The sequence below is a fragment of the Hypanus sabinus genome, chromosome 13, assembly GCF_030144855.1.
Source record: "Hypanus sabinus isolate sHypSab1 chromosome 13, sHypSab1.hap1, whole genome shotgun sequence".
NCBI classification, from domain to species: domain Eukaryota; kingdom Metazoa; phylum Chordata; class Chondrichthyes; order Myliobatiformes; family Dasyatidae; genus Hypanus; species Hypanus sabinus.
In genome coordinates this window covers 94,842,524-94,868,261 of record NC_082718.1, presented here as the reverse complement: position 1 = coordinate 94,868,261, position 25,738 = coordinate 94,842,524, and the positions used below count along the sequence as shown (strand labels likewise).

At 40.5% G+C, this 25,738-nt stretch overlaps 1 protein-coding gene across 2 annotated transcripts in view; it reads left to right on the top strand.

The window, feature by feature from the left end:
- The window catches only part of si:dkeyp-14d3.1 (transmembrane protein 132C), a 1,066,091-nt gene that overhangs the window by 235,315 nt on the left and 805,038 nt on the right, over positions 1-25,738 (top strand). The window lies entirely within an intron of this gene.

Below are 25,738 nucleotides of genomic sequence, written 5' to 3'. Positions count from 1 at the left end.
CTCCTCTTTCTCCTCTGGTCCACTCTCAGCTCCCATCAGATTTCTTCTTCTCCAGTCTTTTACATTTCCCATACACCTGGCTTCACCTATCAGCTTCTAGCTAGCCCACCTTTCCCTCTCCCCCCACCACATCTTTTTATTCATGCTCCTTCCCCCCTTCCTTTCCGGTCCTAAAGGAGGGTCCCAGCCCAAAACGTTGACCATTTATTCATTTCCATATAAGCTGCCTGACCTGCTGAGTTCCTCCAGCACTTTGTACGTGTTGCTCTGGATTTCCAGCATCTGCAGATTTTCTAGTGTTTATGATCACTCAGCTGGCTAGACAGCATCTACGTATGAGAAATAAAGCCAACGTTTCAGGTCCAAGGTCCTTTTGACCTACTGACCGTTTCCACCATTTTCTGTTTTACTTCGGTGTTCCAGTTTGTAATGTTTTTCATGCTCTGGCTCTGAAGGCAAGATTGGGGATTGGACACGCTGCAAACTATGTCTGTTCTACTCTCATCACCTCACATCCGGGCAGTAAGCCAACCTGCAGAATAATTACTCATCTATTGAGCTTAATTTAATGGAGATTCTTCCTTGAGTAATCATTGTTTGGTAATGTTCAGTACTGTTGACCTGTTTTTGACATTTTGAAAATATTTATTTCTCTGGATTAATACCACTTGGCAAATTTACACTTAGTCTTAAATACAGAAGGAAAGGGTAAACGTTGAGCAGAGGTTGTATCTCATCAAACTCAATAACAAGCAGTTGGTTTCCTATGCCCCGTGAGCATATAAATTGACTTCAGTCACCTCTGTAGATTTCCTGCATTCATAAACACACACATTTCCTGTATTTTTCATGACAATTAGTAAAGTTAGTAAGGGTACAGGTATTAGTAAATTAGTAAATAATCCGAATTTAAGTGTACTGTGTTTTGAGTTTAGACTGAATTAAAGTTTGTGCTTGTAAACAAATGTCCTACCATCTGCTTGTAATGGATTTTGAAGGCACACTGCCAGTCATAGTCAGAGAAATGCTTCTGGTGATGATGCTGCACATACACAGGTGGATCAGTGACATTGCCATGGTAAATCATTTGACAGGCTGCTAGGAATTATTATTTTTCATTGTTTTTGCAGAAATCTGTGACAATTAAATGTCTATCCATCGGTTATCATTACAATTTTTTATTAAGTACAATGAGGTTAGACTGTGTTGAAATGTGCTGCACGCAGCAATTCAGGCAATGCATGGCAGGGATTGGTTTGGGAATGAAAAAATACAGAAAGACAAACTTTAATCTTTCATTTGTTAATTAACCAATTGAGACTTATATTGCTGTAAAGCACGATACAAATAACATGGGACTCATTTCAGAGCAGCTTTTATATTGTAGTCTGGCTGTTGCCAAAGGCGCATTTAAGCAAGATATAGTCCCAGTGCTATCTTTGTTTAAATATTTAAATAATAGATTGAATATTTGAGAACAGATCTAGTGCTTTCCAGGCATAAATGACAAATAAACTCTTCTCGGGCTTCCAGCCGGGTACAGGTATTGATTATAATTGATGTTTCATTGATAAAACTCGCCATCATCATCAGGGATGATGCCTGGGCATGTATAGACTAATGGTATTTATATCACCGTAGTCCATCCCTCCCGATTAGATAGTCTTCACCGAATTAGGTTTCTGTTCTTCCAATTAGTTTGCAATCGAATTCCAGTTCGTACTTAAGAGCGAAACCTTTGTCTTCATTAAAATTCTTTTCCTCTAGTTTTTATTTCAATGGCTCCCTTTACCAGGCGGTGCCAAAAGCCATTGCCACAGCAGAATAGCTCCGTAAGGAAGCTCAAGTCACAGACAATGAGGGTCAAAGATGATCTGGGGCTCAGGTCGGCTGGCGTTTACAGGACTCCCTGTGAATGGGGAGCAGAGTTGACAGATCAAATGGGATTCATGGTGCACAGGAGGAGTATCCGTTCAGCTTACCTGGAGAAATCAGTGATAACAGAACACTGCATTTGCAATGTCCACAGGATTGACCTTGATGGCACAAAACCACTGTGCCACGCCAATGGCTTTTGGGACTGCCTGGTGAAGGAAGCCATTGAAATAAAATTAGAGGTAATGAATTTTAACGAAGATGAAGATCTCGCTCTAAGTAAGAACTGGAATTCAACTGTAGACAAGGTGGGACAGCAGATATCTGATTGGATGAGGATTAAAAAATCAGGAGGGATGGACAACAGGGTGTAAACACCCACCAGACTAGACATGCCAAGCATCATCCCTGATGAGGAGGGCAGCGTTTGTCACCAAAGCATTGGTAATAATCGATACCTGTACCTGGCTGGGAGTCCGGTAAAAGTTTAGTTTGAATATTCCGTTGTACATGATAAATACTATTGTTTGTTAGGCCTTGTTACAGTCAGGTGCTGGGGAAGGGAACTAACAGTCAAAACTAAAGGAAGGAATATTGAAGATAACAAAGTATTACATTCGGTTGATAATGAGTTTTCTTTACAAATCACTTTTGGGGAATGTCTACAGAAGAATATTAAGCATTGAAAGGGATACATCACATGACAACTATGGACAATTTTTAAGAAGGTGAAGGAGCAGAATGGTTTGGAAATTCACTAACACAGATCGTTGAGGGAACAATAATACTGCTTAAGGTGGTAACGGCGATGCCTATTGGCAACAAAAAAACTCAATGAAAATTGCTTATTAATAACACTTTATTGAAACAATCACTGCTAACAGTGGAAAGCTGAGTGGTAGGGGAGGTGGAGGCATAGGCGAGGCAGAGGCAGAGACACAGGGAAGGCATGGTCGAGGGGCAAGCGAAGGCAGAGGTGGGGTCGAAGCAGAATCAAGGAAGAGCTGTGAGGCCCCAATCTTTGATTGATTCAGGTGCCAGGGTGAATTCAAAGGTTGGATACGGGCCAAATCTTGGCGATGGGGTTCTGGCTGCAGAGTGGTCCGAGAGTGAGAAGTGGAACGGGCATTTGAATGCTGGGCCAGACTGAAAATGCCAGGCTGTCAGGACTGGAGGCCAGAACAGGTTCTGCTGACTTCTGCTCGCTGTTCCGCAATGTTTACTCAGCTCCACGCTGAACTGTGGCCTGCCCCAGCTGCAGTGACGCCTGGCTTCATATCTTCTATAAAGTTTCCGTTCTAAATGCTACTTGCTTATTTCTTAATGTTTGCATGATTAGTTTTTATTTCCTTTCTCTTTTCATATTGGGTGTTTGAGGGTCTTTTTGTTAATGGGTTCTTTTGAGTTTGATTTTGTAGCTGCCTGTAGGGAGATGAATCTCAAGGTTGTTTAATGTATACATACTTCAAAAATAAATGTACTTTAAACTTTGGACTGTTCACACACACACACACACACACACACACACACACACACACACACACACACACACACACACACACACACACACACACACACACACACACACACACACACACACACACACTCTCTCTCTCTCTCTCCCCCCCTCTCTCTCCCCCATACTTTGTCAATGGAAGCATTTGGAATAGAAACCTCAGCAGGAGTAATCCGCCCAGTTATGGGCACCACACCAAGCTCCAGTTGAGGCTTTGGAGGTCTTTACTGGAATGGAGTATAGGAGATATACCTGAATTGTCTTGGGAAGGAGAATCTTTAGAATGTGGAGCAACTTCTCCCTCTAAGTGGAAGATTAAGTGGGGGATTTAGCAGGATTGCTCAAGATTTAACTAGAGGATGCATTTAAGATAATTGGCAAAAGAGTCAGGAAATAGATGAGTTCTTTATAAGCTGTGAGATGTGAGACTCCGGGAATGTGATATAACTGGGTTCAGTAATAACTGTCAAAGGCAGCATGCATGGAAATTAATAATTGGCAGGGCCATTGGGAGAGTGCAAGGATAGAACTAATTGGATAGCTGCATATCTGGGCAACTGGTCTTTTATGAGCTGTAAGATTCTGTGACTTCAAGTACAAAAGAAATTGAAGCAGAAGTAACTTATAAGACACCATGAGCCAACTCCAGCTCTCAATGATTCACTAACCCTTATTTCTCAGATCTCTGGTAGTGTAAAAATCTAACAACGGCAGCCTTGAAAATATTCAACAGACAGGAACTCATCTGCTGATGTGAAGGATTTCAGAGATTAAGAACTCTGTAACACAGTGATGCAGATAGTGGAGTTGCTGCTTCATTACTCCAGACCTGGGTTCAATCCTGTCCTGTGGTGTTTACACATTCTCCCAAACACTGTGCAGATTTCCTCTGGATGTTCAGCTTTTCTTCCAGGTCCCAAAGATGTGGGTTGATGGATTAATCAGCCATTGTGAGTTTCCACTAATGTGTAAAGGTGTAGTAGGCTTTTGGGGGAGGGAGGTGAAGTTGATATGAAGGTTGGGAGAATGAAATGGAAAGTAAGCAGGTGTTTGATAGCAGTGGACAACAATTTGTTTTCAAAACTTTTGCTTCCTCGGAAATTGCTTTTTTATGATAGACTGCTTGAAGCTGAACATAATTAGAATTTCAGACTACCTGTATCACATAGGGACTTGGAGAAACAAGAAATGAACTTTTATTAAATATAATGCAGTTCATTATGTAGCAGTAGTGATGCTTTACACTACTTCAACTAACCTAAAATGTTTTGCTGACGATTTTCATTTGTACTCAGTGTCTGAGGCTTAAGTGTCCAAAAATTATCAGCCAGCACTGATGGATTCCAGTTGCCCTGATACCATTTCTCTATGACCTTAGTATCCTGGTGAAACTCATCACTGACAACACCAAAATTTGCAGGGGAGAAGTCTAAATGGGAATGCAGAAAATGAATCTTTAGTGATGTTTTGCACTTAAAGATTTTGTATGCTTGAAGCATGTTGTCAACCAGCTGCAGGTAGTTTGGTGCTCTGAAGTTGCCAAGAAACTTTTCAACACCATCCTTGAATGTCTTCCATGTGATTTTCTCCGGTCCCACTAGACGTTCTTTGAATTGTGTGTCATTGATGACCTATTTGATTTGTGGACCAGTAAAATTAACTTCCTTAATCTTGGCATCAATTATTCTGACTTGAATTATGAATTGAAGTAACAAATATACGCAATTTCAAAAATAATGGTGTGTAACAGGAAAATTCCGTGGTGATTTTCATAATCAGCAGCCCAAAATCTATAAAATACTCTCTAAACTCTTCAGGAAGGAAAATCTGTGTTGTGCAGAGTAGCTGGTATTGATTTGGTAGGCAGAAGCACCTGTTGCAATAGACATGTTGTGATCACTCCCTCTCTTTTTCCTTGTAATTGTTCTTTTTTCAGCCTTGTGCATTTTTGAAGCATTAGTAGTAATAATAAATACTATTGATTCTGAGTGGGAAATTCTTTTGTTACAGCAGCAACATTTAAAAACACACTTAGCAGTGTGCAGGCTTAATAATAAAATACAGAATGATAATATACCCAATAATAATGTTCAATAATGTGCATTAATATTCATTATAACATTGTAGCGAATATGGTATCCTTCATAATATTTGCGGCTTTTGTGTAGTTTCCAATTTATAGCCAAAATTAATTGAAATATGTGGGTAAAATTTGAGCCCCTTTGTTATCTCAGATGCCAAAGTGAATAAGAGGGGATAAGCCTTCAGCTTCAACCTTAATGTTCTGTTGTTTTTGTGTGTGGAAGAAAAGTATAATAAATGGATGGTGGTAACATCCTGCACTGGGAATTACAGTTTTAATTAGTGTGCCATCAGAATTGTGAGTTTGTTACAATTAATTGCGTTCAGCTGTTAGACAAAGGTTCCAAAACGGGATCAGTAGTATGCATTGCATTAGATACGAAATGACAATTTCTGATTTGTCTGATTTTGTACAAAAAATGAACAGAAATTTGCTTTTCATTGCTGTTCAATGATTTATGTTGGAAGTCTGGTACTAGACCTCAGGATAGGATTGGCCCATCGTACCATATGCGATACCCGAAGATGGTCCACGTCTGTTGATAGGCGAAGATATTCTGTTCAGTACGAGATATCAAAGAAATGTAGTGAGATTAAAAGGACACAGATGTACAAAACTCCTCCTGCTCTCACTAGCACCATCATATAATTTTTCCTTCTTAAACTTCCTCTTATTCTCTCTCTCCTCCTTCGTCCCTCTCTCCTTTCCCTCCTCTCTCCTCTCTCACTCTTTCTAATCTTTATATTTCTCCCCCTCATCCCTGCTGTCCTTTCCCTCCACTTCACACTCCACAGGGAGTAGGCTGGTAGAATGGTGTGAGCACAACAACTTGAGTCTCAACATGGACAAAACTTGAAGAGATAATTGTGGACTTTAGGAACATACAGGCTAACCACTCTTTACTGCACACAAATGGCTCGTCAGTGAAGAGAGTTAGGAACACCAAGTTTCTGGGAGTGTGAATAACAGATGCTCTCACCTGGTCCCTCAACATCACCTCGTTATTCAAGAAAGCACAGCAGCTTATCCTCTTGCTGAGGAGAGTGAGGCAAGCACAGCTCCCCTACTCCCCCACCGTTCTAAACAATTTCTACAGGAGCTCCATTGAGAGTATCCTGACCAGCTGTATCACCATCTGGTAAGGGAATCGCAAGGAATCTGACCACAAGACCTCGCAAATGATTGTGAAGACTGCTGAGAGGATCTTCCACCCACCTGAGATGTTTACCAAGAGCACTGTGTAGGAAGGGCTTTTAGCATTGTCAATGATCCCTCTCATCCATCCAACAGTCTCTTTGACCCCCTACCATCAGGCAAGATATACCGTAGCATTAGGATGAGGACTGCTAGGACGGGAAGCGGCTTCTTGCCTCAGGCCTTGAGACTACTGAACTTCCTGCCACCTCCCAATGGTATGAAATGCCATTAAAGTGATACTGTTTGATTTTTAACTTGCGTTGTAAATTTATTTGTGGTACTGTTGTGTTACTTGTGTGGGAGTTATATGTACTGTGTTGTGCAACTTTGTCCAGAAGTGCATTGTTTCATTTGGTGGTATACATGTATACGGTTGAAATAGCAATAAATTTGATCTTGAGTTTGAACTTGAACTCTTGAATCACCATTTCCATTGTGTACTGTGCGACCACAGAATTATAAAGGCATATGGATAAATAACAACAGAAAAAAATGGATTTGCGTTTAAGGAAATATGAAGCCATGACTGTGGACCTAAAAGGAAGTGTTTCCTTACTGGTATAAAGGTGAAAGGTGGAGGGTCAAATGGACTTGATGACTGATTTACGTAGATCATAGAAATGTCCTCAGCAGGGGTCAACCATGAGTTGAAAAGAATGCTGGCTATTTATATGTAAAACATATGGTAATGCATGAGGTTACATAGCAGACTGTGGGAATATAAAACATTGATTATCTTGAGTGAGAATATTGTTGAGTGGAGGGAAGCACATATTAATCAGGAATTAATCAGGGCTTTTGAGGGAATATATCCTGACATCATTATGATGCCTGACATCCAGTGACAAGGGAAGTGGTTGTTGGAGAGGGAAGCTCAGAGGTTCAGTTGGTGATGGAGACGGAAGGTTAATCAGGACACCAAATGCTGGATTGTTGTACGATTAACTATGGCACTGGACGAGGGGGGCATGATTCTTTCAAAGTGATGTGGGGTGCAGGAGCAAGGGGTGAACTCCCTCTTACTCTTGTCCACACACAAATGAGTTTTAACCATTTGGCATGCAAGTATTCATTGGCTGCTGCAGTACAATGGCCAAGGGCTTCCAGGTGTCAGAACACCATACTTAGTGAGGCCAAGACATCATGAAATGATCGCCGCAGCCCACTCAGTAGGTATGACTGCGCTTTTGATAAAGCTATGTGATGAACTTCCTGGATCAGTATCTCCATAAGAAAATATTTAGTGCTTTTCTTTGAACGTGAAAGTACCATTGCAAAAGTAGATTGTTTCTCCATTCGGGGTTAGACGATTATTGTTGAAGGAAATGCAAATTTATATACTTAATATTTGAGTAATATTGTAAATATATTGTTTGATTAAGCATTCTTTGCTGTTTACATAATTCATTGTGGGAGAGAGCTACCAGAGGAAGTATTTGAGGCAGGGATATTAACACTATTTAAGCATTTGAAAGGTACTTGGACGGGTACATTGAAAGGAAAGGTTTAGAGCAGGGATTCCCAAACTGGGACCCATGGACCCCTTGATTAATGGTATTGGTCCATGGCATAAAAAATGTTGGGAACCCTTAGTTTTGATGGAGACAGGCCACAGAGGAGCAAATGGGACTAGCTCAGATGGGAATCTTGGTTGGCATGGATCACTTGGGCCAAAGGCTCGGCTTCCATGCTGTGTGACTCTACGATAACACGGGCTACTTATTGTAGTTTGATTTTTTTCTGGTAAATCTATAGGCAATGTGATCTGGTGGGGAGAGCTTGTGTAGAAATGAGACCTTGGCGTGCAAGTTTAGGACTTCAAATTCAGAAATTGTTATTAAAGTTTGGTGGCCTTGAATGCACTTTTGGAACTAATTCAGTTAATTGTGATCTGAGTCTCAGGCCCTCAAGTTATTATCTTTCCATTTAATGTAGTCATTAAGATTGTGGAAATTAATTTAGCACTAGATAGAGTACAGAGCTAGACATGCTAATCTGAGTCTTGGGGGAGAAGGCGTTTTTATAGTCAGGCCTGTTGCCAGGTTTAGAAGAAGCAAGCTCTGCAACTGTTGCTTTATTCACATCAAGTTAGTGGTAAGTAAATTTCAATTTACATTGTGATTATGAGGGAAATCAGGATGAGCAAAGGCTGTTTGGCCCATCAAAGCTGTGTTCTGTCATGCCTTAACTTTCCAGACTTAGCTGCCATAGTGATTAAGTTATTGGACTAATAATATGTGATATGCATCATTGATCCAGAGTTCATCTCTCATCATGGCAGCTGGGGAATTTAATTCATGTAATTAAATAAATCTGGAATTTTAAAAAAAAGGCTGATTTCAATATGAATGAGCACAAGACTGGCTGGATTGTTATAAAAGCCTATTTAGAACACTAATGTCCTTCAGGGAAGGACATCTGTCATCCCTACCCAGTCAGCAAGGTAGATTAATTTTTAAATATCTCCTCGGTTCAGGGGAAATAAAAGACAGACAATAAAACAAGGCAGCGTTAGCAATGACCACAACCTCTGATAAAGATCAAGATTAGATTCATTTGTAACATGTACATCAAAACATACAGTGAAATGTGACATTTGCGTCAAATCAAATCAAAGGAGGATTGTGCTGGCAGCCTGCAAGTGTTGACACACTTCCAGCATGCCCACATCTCACTAACACTAACCTTGAAATAAATTAATTAAAAGTATCAAATTGCAAAGAGTTCTTTTATCTTGTAATATTTGCATTTGCTAATATTTTAGAATGAATGCGTCATTCTAACTGGCGGCATCTGGTACGGAGGGGAGGGGCTGCTGCACGGGATTGAAGAGAGTTGGGAAGTTAGTCGGCTCCATCATGGGTACTAGCCTTCGTAGTATCCAAGACACCTTCAAGGAGCGGTGCCTCAAAAAGGTGGTGTCCATCATTAAGGACCCCTAAACCACCCAGGAAATTCCTTCTTCTCATTTCATGACAAGTCAACAAACTTCATGAAATATGCTGGTGATCGGTGATAATAAACCTGATTCTGATTTCATAAAATTATATCTCCTAGCAGTAGAATATAATTCGATCCAATTATTTTCTTTTTATTGTCTCAATCATTAAACTCTCTTCCCGGCAGAATAAGACCACCTTCACCAGAAGGACTGCAGAAGTTCAAGAAATGACTCATCACTACCTTCCAAGGACAATTAGGGATGTTCAGTAAATAGCGGACTTGCCAATGAAGATCATATCCCCAGAAAACTAATTTATCTGGAAAATGTTGCTCTTATAACTCATTATATTTACAAAATTACATTTTGGGGATATTATTTGGGAAGATGAATGTTAATCAGCGATTATAGCCTTAGAAGTTCTTGAATGCTTCTCTAACAAAACTGATGTTACATATGTGACAAGCACCTTTACCCGCAGTAAAGCGATGCTGGGTGCCTAACTGCCACTTGGGAAATTTAACTCCAAAACTTCTGTTGGGATTTTATTTTGACCTATCACCTCTTTGTTCTGGAGTAACACTTCCTCAAAGGGTTGCTCCAGAAAAAAAGAGAAAGAGCAGAGGGCACAGCCTCAAAATAGAGGGACGTTCATTTAGAACAGAGATGAGGAGGAATTTCTTTACCCTGCAGGTGGTGAATCTGTGAAATTAATTGCCATGTGCAGCTGCGGAGGCCAAGTCACCAGTTATATTGGTTATAAAGCGGCGGTTGATAGGTTCTTGGTTAATAAGGACGTCAAACGTTACGGGGAGAAGGCAGGAGAATGGGGTTGACAACAATAATAAATCAACCATAGTGAGATGGTGGGACATACCCAAAGGGCTGAATGGTCTAATTCTGCTCCTATGCCTTATGGTCTTAAACGACATCAATAATGGTACCACACAGAGCAAGTGTTCCCATGCAGGAATTTCAACATCATATCTGACACAAAAAAAACAGATTTTTCTTATCTACTTGCAGGACTGTTTGACTTTCCTAAACCAAAATGAGAATTCTGCTGATCATACAAATTTGAAATTAAAACTTGAAATGCTCAGCAGATTGGTAATTTCTCTGGAGAGAGAAATGGAATTAATGTTTCAGTTCAATGACCTTTCAGTGGAGAAGTTTTGCGGAGCACCGTAAGCCATTGTCTAGAAATCAGAATGAACCATGATTATGTGTTAAAATATAATGTCATGTAGCATGGACACCAAATTGGATCCTTCCCAAAAGGATCAGAAAATCAGTTATGTGTAAGATTGGAACAGTGTAAGTGAGATTTCTGCCTGAGAAGGTGCATTGAATTGTTAACTGTATGGGTCCCAATGTGAGCACAGGCCATTGCTAGGTACCATCTTTACAGATGTTCATAAGTCAACTTTGACCAGATGTCAGGATGTGCTTGAATATTGCTTGCTGTTGTAGCCACACCTCTACAGTTTTGAAATGAATGGTGTGATTAACTCATTGGACTGACAGCCTTTCAAAAAGAGAAGTTTCTAATTGTAGAGAGAGGGAGGGGAAACTAGCTCTGTTGTTCGTGGGAACAAATAAGAACATCAGACTTTTAAATTTATTAATATAATGGGAGCTCGTTCATTTAGAAGGGGTGTCCATAAGTGAGGCTTTCTTAACTGTATCGTCCTTGCAACAAAACTTCCACCGTTTTGCTGCACCATACTCAGAAACGGACACCAGCCTGTCACCACAGAGTACTCATGGGAGCCAGACACCAACACCATACAGACTGCCGGGGAGTGGGGAATGGGCTCCGTACTCCGCTCACTCTGGTGAAAGCAAATCATTAACATGAGAAAGTCCGTAGATACGGGAAATCCAATGCAGCACCCACAAGATGCTGGAGGAACACAGCAGGTCAGGTAGCATCGATGGGAATGGATAGATGGTCAATGTTTCAGGCCGAGACCCTTCTTCAGGACTAAGTAGGAAGGGGGAAGATGCCAGAGTACAAAGGTGGGGGAAGGGGAAGGGGAAGGAGGTTTGACCTATTTATTTCCACGAATGCTGCCTGACCTGCTGAGTTCTTCCAGCATTTTGTGTGCTGTGTTCTGATGAAAGGTTTACCAGTTTGATACCCCATTTCGTTCTCCACAAATGCTGCTCAACTGTTTGTTTTGGTACCCTCATTTTCTCTGAAGCCGTGCTTTTTAAAGGGGTAATGCCCACAGTGTATTCTCTGCCCCCTGTGAGATTTGCGAACCCCTGCATTCTCAAATGCAACTACACTGCTCCAGTGCAGCTCTCTGGATATTTACAACAAGGAGCTCACCACTATCTTCAACAGAATAGTTTGCTTGATTATTGATCTTGAAACTCAGAGCCTTTCATTGTTACTTGCCTTACGTAATATGAATTCAAGATAGGAAGAAGGAACATTCTTCTGTCATCTCCCTTTGACACCAACGGCTCCCAGTGGTATGAACACTCCCAGAAGTCCTGGATGAGGCCTTCACAAAGACTGTCACAATGAGGCCACACTCAGGTTGGAGGAGCAACACCTTATATTCCGTCTGGGTAGCCTCCAACCTGATGGCCTGAACATCGATTTATCGAACTTCTGGTAATGATTCCCCCCCCCCCCCCCCCATCAATATTCCCCATTCCTGTTTCCATCTCTCACCTTATCTCCTTACCTGCTCATCACATACTTCTGGTGCTCTTTCCCCTTCCCTTTCTTCCATGGTCTTCTGCCCTCTTCTATCAGATTCCCCCTTCTCCAGCCCTTTATCTCTTTCACCAATCAACTTCCCAGCTCTTTACTTTACCCCTTGCCCTCTCCCCATTTCACCTATCACCTGCCACCTTGTACTTCTTCCTCTCACCTCCTTAGTCTGAATCCTTCCTTCTTCCTTTCCTGTCCTGACGAAGGGCGTTGGCCCGAAACGTCGACTGCTCAATCCTTTCCGTCGATGCTGCCGGGCCTGCTGAGATCCTCCAGCATTGTGTGTGTGTGTGTGTGTGTGTGTTGCTTTGGATTTACTGCAGGTTTTCTCATGTTTGTGTTTTGAGGAGTTAGATTCCAAGCTCAACACTGTATATGTTCACATGAAACTGATAAGCACAATTTGCTGTTAAATGACAATTGGCAATGTTAGCACCATAACCAGTACAGCAATAGAAAAACCTTTCACTTAAAATATAATACACTCCAGACATATCGAACAGAAAAAGCAATTATGAGAACTAAACAGAGATATTATGAATTAGGTGAAAGATCACATAAAGTTCTTGCATGGCAGTTAAAAACAGATCAGATTTCTAAAACAATAAATGCAATTCGAACAAAAGTGAATGAAATTACTTATAAACCTCTAGAAATTAATGAGGCTTTTAAGAATTTTTATTCTGAGTTGTATAAATCAGAATCAAAGAATGACGATGTTAAGATAGAAGAATTTTTATCACAAATAACTCTTCCAAAATTAAATACAGAAGAACAGAAGGGATTAGGTATGTCTTTTACATTGAAAGAAGTTGAAGAAAAACCTTTCACCTAGAACTCTCTAAAAACAATGCCATAATGCTTTTGCAGTCCCATACAACTTGTAAATTAATAGAACAAATTCAGTAAGGTTATTGGAGGAATGAAAAGCCTGCTTCTGATTGACAAATAATGTGAAGAACTGTATTTCTGAAGGAAATATGTAAGCAGCAAATACATATTTTTTCCGTTCCTTGCTGGTCAGCGGCACAGATGAAGTAGCTTCAAGATAAGTGTCTGCTTTGATATCAACATATTACAACAGCTCAGAGAAGCTGTCTGCACTGTTGCAATTGAATATCTGCCTCTTGCTTCTGATCTCCTCTGATAGCTTGTGTTGGAGTCAAGGAAAAACACATCATGTATTAGAAATAAGTTGCCCCCAAGAAGCATAGGAAGTGTATCACAGAACCAAAGAGTGTTCTCTGTGCTGGTCGAGGCAGAGTGATAGGAGAGGCTGCAATGGAGGTGAGTAGAGCTCAGGGGAGGAAGGACACCTGACTTCACTTACTTGCTCAACACTGCAAGGCAGGGAATCATTACCGTGGCAGAGGTGGCAGCATATCTGCGCTGTGCATGAATTTAAAAGTCGGTGAGGGAGAGATGGAGGGACTCAGCAGGCCAGGCAGCATCAACGGAAAAAGTAAGCAGTTGATGTTTCGGGCCGAGACCCTTCATCGGGACTGGGTCTCGAGTTGGAGGGTCTGGGCACGAGACAGTGACTGCTTACTCGTTTCCACAGAGGCTGCCTGGCCTGTTGAGTTCTTCCAGCATTTAGGGTGTATTACCTTGATTTCCAGCATCTGCAGATTTTATTGTGTTTGAGGGAGAGATGAGAAGTGTGCACGAAGTGTAACACCAGTTATGCTTGAGTGGGTCTGTCTTCCACTGGAAGTAGGGGCCACCTTGTTTAACGTATGTGCAAATTGGTTTTGGGGTGCCATTGCATGTAAAAATGGATGGTACTTAACTTCAATTAGTATCTGCTCTATTACAATGATACCTTTCATGTAATAAGGCAATTTATGAATGGCATCCAACAACTGGATCTAGCTTCGTTATGTGAAGTACAGTCTTTATGTGGTAGTAAAGCTACACATTCAAAAATGCTGGAGGAACTCAACAGGCCAGGCAGCATCTATGGAAATGAACAAACAGTTGATGTTTCGGACTAAGACACTTCTTCAGGACTGAGAAAGAAGAGGAAAGAAACCAGAATAAAAAAGATGGGGTGAAGGGGAGGGGAAGGGGGCTAGATAGAAGGTGATAGGTGAAGCCAGGTGGGAATGTTAAAAGGCTGAAGAGAGACCATAGGAGAAAGGGAAGGAGGAGATAATGTTGTCACATCAGATTCAGGTTAAATTCACTGAGACTCCAATTGCAGTTCATTCCAGTTCTGAGTGATTCTGTCTTTTTAAAGATGTTTGCAGCCTTTAATGAGAAATCTAATTGAAATCATCGGGCATCAGTGTAATTAGAGTGTCTTTTTGCAGACGGTCTAATGTTGCCAGCAAAGAAAAAGCCTCCAACCTCTTGTACAGGTCTGCAGATAATGCTGTAGGAATGAATGGCACTGATATTCATGAAGCTAAGGAGAGTAATTGAGTTAGATTTCTATCTTTTGGTGCTTGAATTGTGGTCCTCAATGCCAAGATGTTGCTATGGCATATCAGTGTCTTTTATTTAGTGTCAGGATGATAGTTCAAATTTTTTCACAGTTTTATAATTATCATTATATTTTTATTACATTCCATCATATCATGTTCTTGCAGTCCTAAAGTCACTTGGTATTTAAACACCTGTGGATCTAATCAATTACAAAAGCTGAATGAGGATTTGCTTTGTGTCCAGGCAAAACTGCAACAGGCAGCTATTAAGAAACTTCAGGGGACACTGAGGTAAACTTTTGAAAGACAGATACAATGTGCTTTTGATACAGTTTCCCCTTACCTGTAATAATATGAGCATTTACACATTGTCCTCATGTTGTTGATTGGTCTCTTGTGCCTTGTAGTGGAGTATTTTTGAAGCTCAACTCAGTTTTTGATACTTTGATTTCTTATTTCTTTTTGCAACAACCAGATAAGCTTTAATTCCCTTTGCAGTATCATTTTGTTTCAGCGTCTTTCTTCTTCAAGTCCATTTTACATGAAGCCTGATGGTAAATTGGTTTTAGCTCAGTTGCTTTTAATTTTTACTTCACAGGGCCCTGAGGGAAATTAGCTACAGTCAAGCCAGTTCTTGTAAGCTGATGCAGCTGCGCTTCCAGTCAAATGACTTCTTGATATTTTATTAACAGTGATTCCTTTTGTGGTTGAGGGAGAAAAAATGCTATCGAATATCCATCATTTGTGTTTCTAAAACCGAACAAGTCTGTTGTACTATCTCAAAACTTTCAATTTTTATCATTTTCTGGGACAATTATAACAGTATATTTTTCATCAGTAGTAGTGTTACGAATAGGCTGTGTACCTCTTCACCTGGAAATTGAAACTATTTTCACAATGGAACATGTAGAATTAGGTTGTGTTTTTGTGATCAGAGTAAGGATTGTTTTTTTTCAACTTTACTTGGATTACCAATAAGTGAGATAATGATCACTGAAACATGAACCTGTTTCTGAAGTGACCAGGCTGAATTGAGCTAACTGACGACTAATGATTCTGCAGAGAGCTCCTGCAGTTAGCTATCTGTGGCTCAGCTGGTCTCGGCCAAATTGAAATGCTGACCTCCCATCCTATTGCCAGAATCGCCGCTGCGGTGTCCGGGGCTAAAGTAGCATCACGCTGGACAATTGGTCTGGATGGTACTTTGCATTCATCCCTTTGCGTGACATCAAGGATCAGAGGCATGCCAATGTTTGAATGAAGTCATTGGCCCCAGGGTTTGAATGTGAAATGTATGCAAATTTTTCACTTAGTTGCTAATATTTTATAGTTTCAATGAAACTTTGTTTCTTTTCTCCCATTATTTATGTCAATTTGAGAAATTTGAATTTATATTGAAATCATCTAGAAACTCTTCAAGAGCTTAAAAGCTTTGGCAGAACATGAGAGAAAACACAAGCCGCATCTGTGGAAGCTATGTCTGACAAATGGTCTTTGACCTAAAAGATTGCCTTCATTTCTCTTTCCACAGAAGCTACCTGACTCGTTGACTGTTTCCTGCACTTATCCCTAAATTTCAGTTTTTCCATATCTGAAGCTTCCTGATTTTCATTCGCTCTCAAACGCTTTTGTGCCTTTGGTGGGGCAGGGCTTTGAGATGTGCAAACCTGGAGCCTCGTTGCTGCTCAAATCACTCTGCTACTCACACCATCTCTTGTGTGGGATATACTATGTACAGAACGGTGCTGTAAAAAGGCCAGCTATGTCACGAAGGATCTCACCCACCCTGCTACTGGATCGCTTGTCCCATTCCCATCAGGAAATAGGCTATTCAGCACCCACACCAGGACCTCTAGATTCAAAAGCAGTTATTTCCCACAAGACGTAAGGCTGATTGACACCTCACCCATTAACCCAGCCCAATATTTCCCCACTACCCAACATATACAGCAGCCACTCCTCTCCCCAACCTCTCAGTACCCTTCATCCCCAATACAGTGCCTGTTTACACTTATACTCCATACCTCATACCCACACTGGCATAGTTACTCTCCTACTGTTGCCACCTAGAATTCTTCTTGCCACGAGTCCCTTTATCACTTTTTCATTTCCTGTCAGAGTCTTCTTCTGTTCAGATATTCCTGTATCTAGCCTCACTTTGTGAACAGTATATACAATCATGTCTACGTATATAAGCTTTTTGCTGTTTCTCTCCATGCCTTGTGGTGCGCTGGGTGGCATCTATCCATTTCTTTAGTATTTGTCTATTTTTTCATGAGGCCAAGTTGCCAGGTCAATGCGCAAACCCAGCACGAATGGAAAGCATGCAAGGAGCCGGCTGGATTTGGGCCACTACACCACCAGCCAGCAATGAACAGTATATACTGTATTACAATCTTGTGTATAAATGGCCATGCTCACAATTTCTCGTATACTGTGTTTTATGGGATTGCTTTCACACTTATGTTTATTGTGAATTTTTTTATGGTTATTGTGTTTTTTTATGCTGCATTGAATCTGGAGTAGCAATCATTTTCTTTTCTTTTACACTTCTGTACTGAAGAATGACAAAAACAATCTTGGTATCTTGTGGTCGAAGAGAACAAGTAAATTAAACATCATTCCCTTGGGTGAAGCTGAGAAATCACAATTCAAAAAAATGTACTTTGGATTAGTCTTCCTGACAAAGTCACTAAATAATAATAATAAATGGATTAGAAAAAGTTATTAAACAAACTAACAGGACCAAAGGCTGAGAAGTCCCTTGGACCTGATGGCATGTACTCTTCAGCTGTAAATTAAGTGGCTACAGAGTTAATGAATGTGTTGGTTATAATCTGGCAATATTCGCTGGATTCTAGTGAAGTCTCAAAAGATGGGAAAACCACAAATATAATGCTATTGTTCAAGATATTAGGGAGACAGAGGCAGGAAAGTATTGACCTTGCTAATCTGTGGCTTAGTGTTTAATGATTGTTTGTTATTTACTGAGATACAGCGTGAAAGAGACCCCTCACTTTGAGCCCTGCCACCCAGCAATCCCCTGATTTAATCCGAGCCTAATCACGGGACAATTTAGAGTGATGAGTTAACCTAACAACTGGTAGGTCTTTGGACTGTGGGAGGAAACCAGAGCACCTGGGAGAACCCATACCAGTCTCGAGGAGAGCATACAAGCTCCTTACAGGCAGCGGCAGGAATTGATCCTGGGTCATTGGTACTGTAAAGCTTTGTGCTAACCATCTTGCAGCATGCTGCACGATCCCATTGTTTGTCCACCCAACTGTCTCTCACCCATTTCAAACAGAAGTGACATCCCTTTTAACACAATGTACTACCTTGCATTATCTGTTTTAAACCCAATTTGCCAATTAATTGTCCATTCTGTAGGTTTATTAATGTCCTCCATTTAATAGTTTCAGTCCTCCTCAGCATTGACTATAACTCCTTAGATGTATTCTGTTCCCTTTTTATTTGTCCGTCCTCAGGCACTAGACCTTTGTCCAATGAAGTATAAAATATCAGAGTTAATAACCCAGGAACCTATTATGTTGTTTTCACAGTGGAAAGGTATTATCCATGTGGGCCATGGCTTTTATCTTTCTGATTTGATTAGATTGTTTAATATAAGCCACTTATTCAATATTAAATTCATCGCAACTCATCAGCCAGTGTCCTTATCAATGAATAAAGGAGAAACTGAGCGACGAATTAGAACTAAATCATGTGCATGAGTTGGGAAAAATGGAAAATTTTGTAAAGTCTAGAAGTATACACAAACAATAATTAAACATGCAAGTGTGATATTATAAAAAATAACTAAAAACCAGTACCTGAATTCATGAGTATGCATGAAGAGCTTACCCAGTGAGTGGAATGAAAGTTATTTGCTATTGCATCAATATTATTAATAATCTGAGACTAAACCTTCAACAGATGGTTTGATATAGAATCAATGTGCATGTCCAGTACTTTTTTTCAGAAATGATGGAAGGCTAAAGCGATAGGCAAAAAAAAAACTCTGCAGTTGCTGCAAACCTGAAATAAAACTAAACTTGCTGGAAATACTCGGCAAGTCAGACAGTATCTGTGGGAGTCAAAGTTCATCATTCTGAGACATTGACTCTGTTTCCTTCTGTGTAGATGCTGCCTGACCTGCTAACTATTTCAAGCATTTGCTGTGATATTTTAGGCTAAAGTGAAATGCTGCTGGTGTGAAGCAAGTGGCAGATTGGGCTGAAGGGCTCTGTGACCATAGAGACTCACAATCACCTGAATTTGCTGGCTCAATGTTTTTAATAGGAAAAAAATAGAAATGATGAGAAATCAGGTAATGTTGATATTTAAAGAACAGCTGATTGCCTTGGTACTTGAATCCCTGAAGCAGAATGTGCAGGTGTAGCAGGCATTTGGAAAGGCTGTTCCCAAATATATACACACACACACACACACACACACACACACACACAGATACATGTATACATAGAGAGAAGGAAAAGGGGGGAGAGAGGAGAATGAGAAGGAGAGGGAGAGGGGGAAGGGAGAGAGAGAAAGAGAGAGAGGGAGAGGGGAGAGGGAGAGCAGGAGTGAGAGAGATAGAAAGACAGAGTGAAGGGAGAGAGAGAGAGAGAGAGAGAGAGAGAGAGATCTACTAGCCCAGGGGTTCTTAAACTTCTTTATGCCATGGACCAATACCATTAACCAAGGGGTCCATGGACCCCGTGTGGAGAGCCCCTGTACTGAACTGATTCTGGGTATAGCAGGACTATGGTGTTGAGCAGGAGAGATCTCTATTCTCTAAAATATAGAAGTTAGCAAATTATTAAAGATTTGATAGGGTGGATGTAGGGAATGTTCCCCTGGCTGAGGAAAATTATTTGGCACTGAAATGAGGAGAAATTTGATCTCTCAGAGAAAGGTGAATATTCGGAACTCTCTGCCTGGGAGATCCATGGGGTGTCAGGCATTGATCACATTCAAAACATAGATCAATAGATTTCTGGGTAGTAAAGGACCTATTGTGGGGATAGAGTAAGCGATGGAGATTTTTGAATCACAGAACATGCTTGAGGGGTTGAATGCCCTCGGGCCCATGTTTTTATGTTCTTTTCTGCGGAGCCACAGGAATATATACTGTGGATCAAATTTGGAATGACAAACCAGCAATCTTATCAAATCGCCAGTCTACTATACTTAATCCTGATTGATTAAAATTAGTGACATTTTCCCATATCAGTGAAAGAAGATAATGCTTTCAGATACACTTCTTAATTTCTGTCATTTCATAATGTCAGCGCTCAATTAGATTGTACGATAAGCATTTCATTTTGGTGTGTTGAGTGATTTTTTGACAGGTGTGTCAGAAGAAAGCATTTGCCATTTTCACGCTAGGCAGATTAAATCAACCATTTTATTTGACAAAGAAAATCATAGGTGGTCATACGACTTCACCTTTGTCCTAAGAGTTTGTTGTTTGGATTGAGACTCTGTTGGGTTTGATGATCAATTGACAGAGACCGCAGAGTCCTCTCCCTTTACACCTTCTGAGAGTATTATGCATGAAGTGGCCAGGAATCCACTCTCAACAGTGACAGCTGAAAGATTTTTATGAGAATATAATGGAACAAACTGTGTAAAGCATAAAAAAAACAAATTGCTTTTCAATTGTCAACTCTCTTGGGGACTTGAAACCTTATGTGACAGACATTTTTTTTAATAAGCAGCTTAATACTGATCTTCTAAACTGCCCCATGTACAAAACCCTCCAATAATAGACATCCACAGTGAGAGCCCTGAAAGTGTGGTTTGCTTTCCAAATCCCAGAAGCCACCGCTGAATGAAGATACACATTGTTGATCAAATTCGCTGTTTGCTTCAGGAAGCTCGACAGGCTCTGGCTGCCTGAAGGAAAATAAGTGTGTGAGGGCCGAGACCTCAAACCCAGTTCAAAACTACTAAGTCTAGCAAGCAGCAGTAACCTCTGCCTTCCTCTATGCCTCTAAAACATGGATTATCCATAGTAGGCATTGAAGAACACAGGAGAGATACTACCAATGCAGTCTCTGCAAAATCCCTCAGGTGCACCAGCAACAAGGCCCTAATTGCACTCCATCACTTTTACTGCTCATTCTACTCCACCCACTTCACCTAATACCAAATACCAGAAGCACTCAAGAATCTTCTCCAGCCACTGCAGAAGCCATTGAGCCGTAAGTGTTTGCAAGTCATTCTTGACCCCACTTGTAAGAAGAAGGAGAAGCAGACAGAAGTAGGAGTAGCCCCGTTATACTTTTGGAAGATATGATCATGATTCAAAAAGTAATATCTGTTTTATTTGACACATTAAGTAGGATGCCACCATGGTTGAAACCCAAGGCTAAATGTTCTTTCTTTCTGTTTTTGCATATGCTGTGATTGGACGTACGATCTTCTCCTAATTGTCATCCGTGCCATTCTCTCTGTAAGCCCAAAGCCATGTGTGATTGCTTGTGACTACGATCCACACATATCCTGCCTTCCCTCCAATCCCAACCGATGGCCAACAGGACCTGCACAGACCATTGGGACCTGATTGTTATGGTCAAAGGCAACTTACGATTAAGATCAAAACTAGTCAATGCCATTAAATTATTGAGCAATATTTAAAATTAAATATAAATCATGTCAGTTTTAGGTAAGGATTTGCCCGTTATGCTGCTGGGATTTAGGGCAGCAATGATTATCTTCATCTCTGTCCGTCCGTACGTATATAGAAGGATTCTTCATTGCTGCTTATGTAACAATTTTATTTTACCGGTCAGGGTTGTTAGCCCTGAGCTGAACCACCAAACCTGGAGGACCGGTAGAACATTCTTAATCTGGCCTCTACCCTTTGATCTGTTTGGCATGAGTGACCTTACCAAGAGCCAAAGAATAAAGACCTCACTCCAGTCAACGTAGCTCTCCAGGTCACTGAGGCACACAAGCCTCCAAACCCTACGACAAGGCTGTTGTCCTCTTGTTTCTGTTTATGAAACAGAAATATAATTTAACAGACATAGTTTGGTGACTATCAGAACTCGAGTGGTGAGAAGTATAAAGTAAACATATTCTGGAAAAATGAGTAGGACTTCCTAATCTTTGAGGTATTTGAGCACACAGGATAATATAAAGCATAACAGGAAAGCGCATGAGAATGTCAGATGCTCTAAGCCAGATTGAGCCTGAAAGAGTGAAGAAAGCGTCAGAGTAGCTGACATAGGAAGTCAAGGAAAGCCACAGAATGTTTTATAAATATTTAAAGAGATAAAAGAAAGTATATGGTCTTTAGAGACTGAAATAGTCTGAGTGTAGAAATTATTTGGCTCTGATGACATCTTGCTCGTGTCTTTCACAAAAAAGCAGTTTGAAATTATGGAGTGATAATAGGAAATAATGTAAAGAAAGAGGAAACATTGAGGATTTGGCAAATTTAAATTGTCAAATCACTGCTTTAAAAATAAAATGAGAGAAGAAATCTTTCCAACCTGCACTTAGGCTGAACAAATTCTGATGTGGTATTGCTTTTAGAAAAGGAGAAGGCATAGATATGTAATCACACATAATGTGATGTACAAATTATTGGAAATATTATCATTTAGAAAGCAGTTGGAGGGATTTGTTAAGGCCAGGACATGCCTGACTTAATTTGATTGATTTTTTTTTGAAGAGGTAATGAGAAGCAAGGAGGATGCTGCACTTAATCCAGTTAACATAGATTTTAGCAAGACACCTGTCAAACTCCGAGTGATCATGTGAAAGGAAGCAAAGTATTCTTGATTGTGCAAGTTTTACTGATTGCCAGACAACATACACTGGGACTTAATTGTTAGATCTTTTGCTTTCCGTGGCATTTGTTAGTATTTTGGACATGAAAGGCAAGAGTATACCCAATGTGTTCTGGGGCTGCTGAGAATTGTAGAGGATTAGACAGTCCTTGGATTGCATGCCTATTGAATCATGGAGATAGAAGGACAGAAGATAAAATGGTTAGCATGGTAAATTGGATACTTGCCTTTATTGGTTTGAGACATTAAGTATAAAGGGTATCATGGTAGCATAGCGGTTAGCGCAACTCTATTAAAGCTAATGGCGTTGTAGTTTAAAGTTCAATCCCTACGTCGTCTGTAAGGAGTCTGGACATCCTCCTCATGGAATGCGTGGACTTTTTTCCAGGTGCTCCAGTTTCCCACCGTTCAAACCCATACCGTTCAGTAGGTTAATTGGTCATTATAAATTGTCCGTGATTAGGCTAGGCTTGAATCAAAGGTTGCTAGGCTGGTACAGCTCAAAGGGCCAGAAGGGCCGCTGCATCTATAAGTAAGAAACATAAGAGTAGGGACTTCACCCGACATCTCTTTTACTCAGCAGGTAGCAATGGGGCTCTGGAACTTAATACCAGAACTCTCATCCCAGTTAAAGAGTACCTAGGTCAGCATTTGAGGACCGCTCTCACTCTAAGGAGAACTATAGACAGCGTCAGGAAGTAGCATTAGTCCATGTAGCTCTTTTTTTGGCCTGCTATTGCCTCTCTTCCTTTATACTGCCTACCTTCCCTCTCCACTCTCGGAGGACTGGCAGTTGAGTTTCTTCCCACAGGTGCTGCTCGACCTGTTGAGTTCTGCGAGCAATTTGTTTCCGTCTGCCTGATGAATTCCCTTCAAAATCCCAAAAAATGTTGTAACAGTTATGTGTTTTCTGTGATTTGTACATTTTCTCAGTGGAGCTCAGTGTGCCCTGGATTTTATGGACAACAATGATGGACAACAGTTAATGAAGTATTGCAAAACAAAAAAGTTTTAAGTGGTTGCTTAAACTTAAAGAGAGCAGATGTTAACAGCAAAATTATCTTGGCACAAAGATTTCAATCAGTTAAATAGTACATTTATTAATGTCAGATATCACCCTATTGAGGAATGAATCAAACTGATAAATTTTTCTATGCTAATAAAAACCTCAAAGACTTTTAAGACTCAAAGAATCATGGAGCTGTACGGCAGAGAAATAGGCCCTTCTGCCTGAAATGTTCATGGTATCAGTCTGCATGAATCCATTCATTCACTTTCTATGCACTGACTTACACTCAGTGGCCACTCTATTAGGTACTCCTTTACACCTGCTCATTAATGCAAATATCTAACCAGCCAATCACATGGCAGCAACTCAATGCATACAAGTGTGCAGATATGGTCAAGCAGTTCATTTGATGTTCAGAACAAACATCAGAATGGGGGAGAACGTTGATCCCAGTAACTTTGACCTTGGAGTGATTGTTGGTGCCAGATGGGGTGGTTTGAGTATCTCAGAAACTGCTGATCTCCTGGGATTTTCACACAGAGCAGTCTGCAGAGTTTACAGGGAATTGTGCAGTGAACAAAACACATCTGGGGAGCGGCAGTTCTGTGGGTGAAAACTCCTTTTTAATGAGAGGGATTGGAGGAGAATAGCCGGACTTGTTCAAACTGTCAGGAGGGTGACAATAACATAAATAACCACACATCGCAACAGTGGCGTGGGCAAGAGCAGCCCTCAGCACACAACTTGTCAAAGCTTGAAGTGGATGGGGTACAGCAGCAGAAGATCATGAACATACACTTTTGTGTCTACTTTATTATGCATAGGTAGTACCTAATAATGTGGCCACTGAGTATGGAACAAGCAAAATAATTGTGGAATATTACTATGCAGAATTATTGTAACAGTTATGTGTTTATGCAGCATTAGCCAAGGCTAAAAGAAAACTTATAAGTCATACGCCTCATAGCAATTCCCCTGTTAAGTTTAAGCAAGACATTTTGGAAGTACAATATTAGCAATTATTTATTTATCTATCTATCTATCTATCAATCTATCTATCTATTTATTAAATTTTTAGAAAATTACAAAGAATAAATGTAATGATAAAATAGTAAGAAAGAGAAAAATAATATTAACCCTCCCCCCTCCCCTTAATGCTCCCCCCCCCTTTAACCCTTGTCTAAAGAAAGAGCAATTCTTAATATATTTTAGATAAGGGATCAAAATGGCCTTATGCTTCAGAACAGACAGACAGACATACTTTATTCATTCTGAGGGAAATTGGGTCTCGTTACAGCCGCACCAACCAAGAATAGTGAAGAAATATAGCAATATAAAACCATAAATAATTAAATAATAATAAGTTAATCATGCCAAGTGAAAATAAGTCCAGGACCAGCCTATTGGCTCAGGGTGTCTGACACTCCAAGGGAGGAGTTGTAAAGTTTGATGGCCACAGGTAGGAATGACTTCCTATGACGCTCAGTGTTACATCTCGGTGGAATGAGTCTCTGGTTGAATGTACTTCTGTGCCCAACCAGTACATTATGAAGTGGTTGGGAGACATTGTCCAATATGGCATGCAACTTGGACAGCATCCTCTTTTCAGACACCACCGTCAGAGAGTCCAGTTCCACCCCAACAACATCACTGGCCTTACGAATGAGTTTGTTGATTCTGTTGGTGTCTGCTACCCTCAGCCTGCTGCCCCAGCACGCAACAGCAAACGTGATAGCACTGGCCACTACAGACTCGTAGAACATCCTCAGCATCGTCCAGCAGATGTTAAAGGACCTCAGTCTCCTCAGGAAATAGAGAATGAAGTTGTGTACAGGAAAGTGCCAATTAATTTAGAGACCACATCAAAGTAGATATAATTAGACAACTTGCTGCAGCCTTCATTTGAGATGTTCGTATTGAAGTATCTCTGACATGATAGTGTTTATTTGGTTCTTTCTGAGATCCTTACAGAGTTAGTTCACTTCCATGGTAAACTCTGATTAAACAGTGATGAAGTACTTCCATGACAATATAAGAGGTGTATCAAATCTATTCTGTCTTTAGTGTGTGGGTGAGGGGAATACATGTAAACAGATTAATTAAAGGAAATAATGTAAGGAGTGTTTTTCAGAATAGTCTTTCATGAACCTTTCTT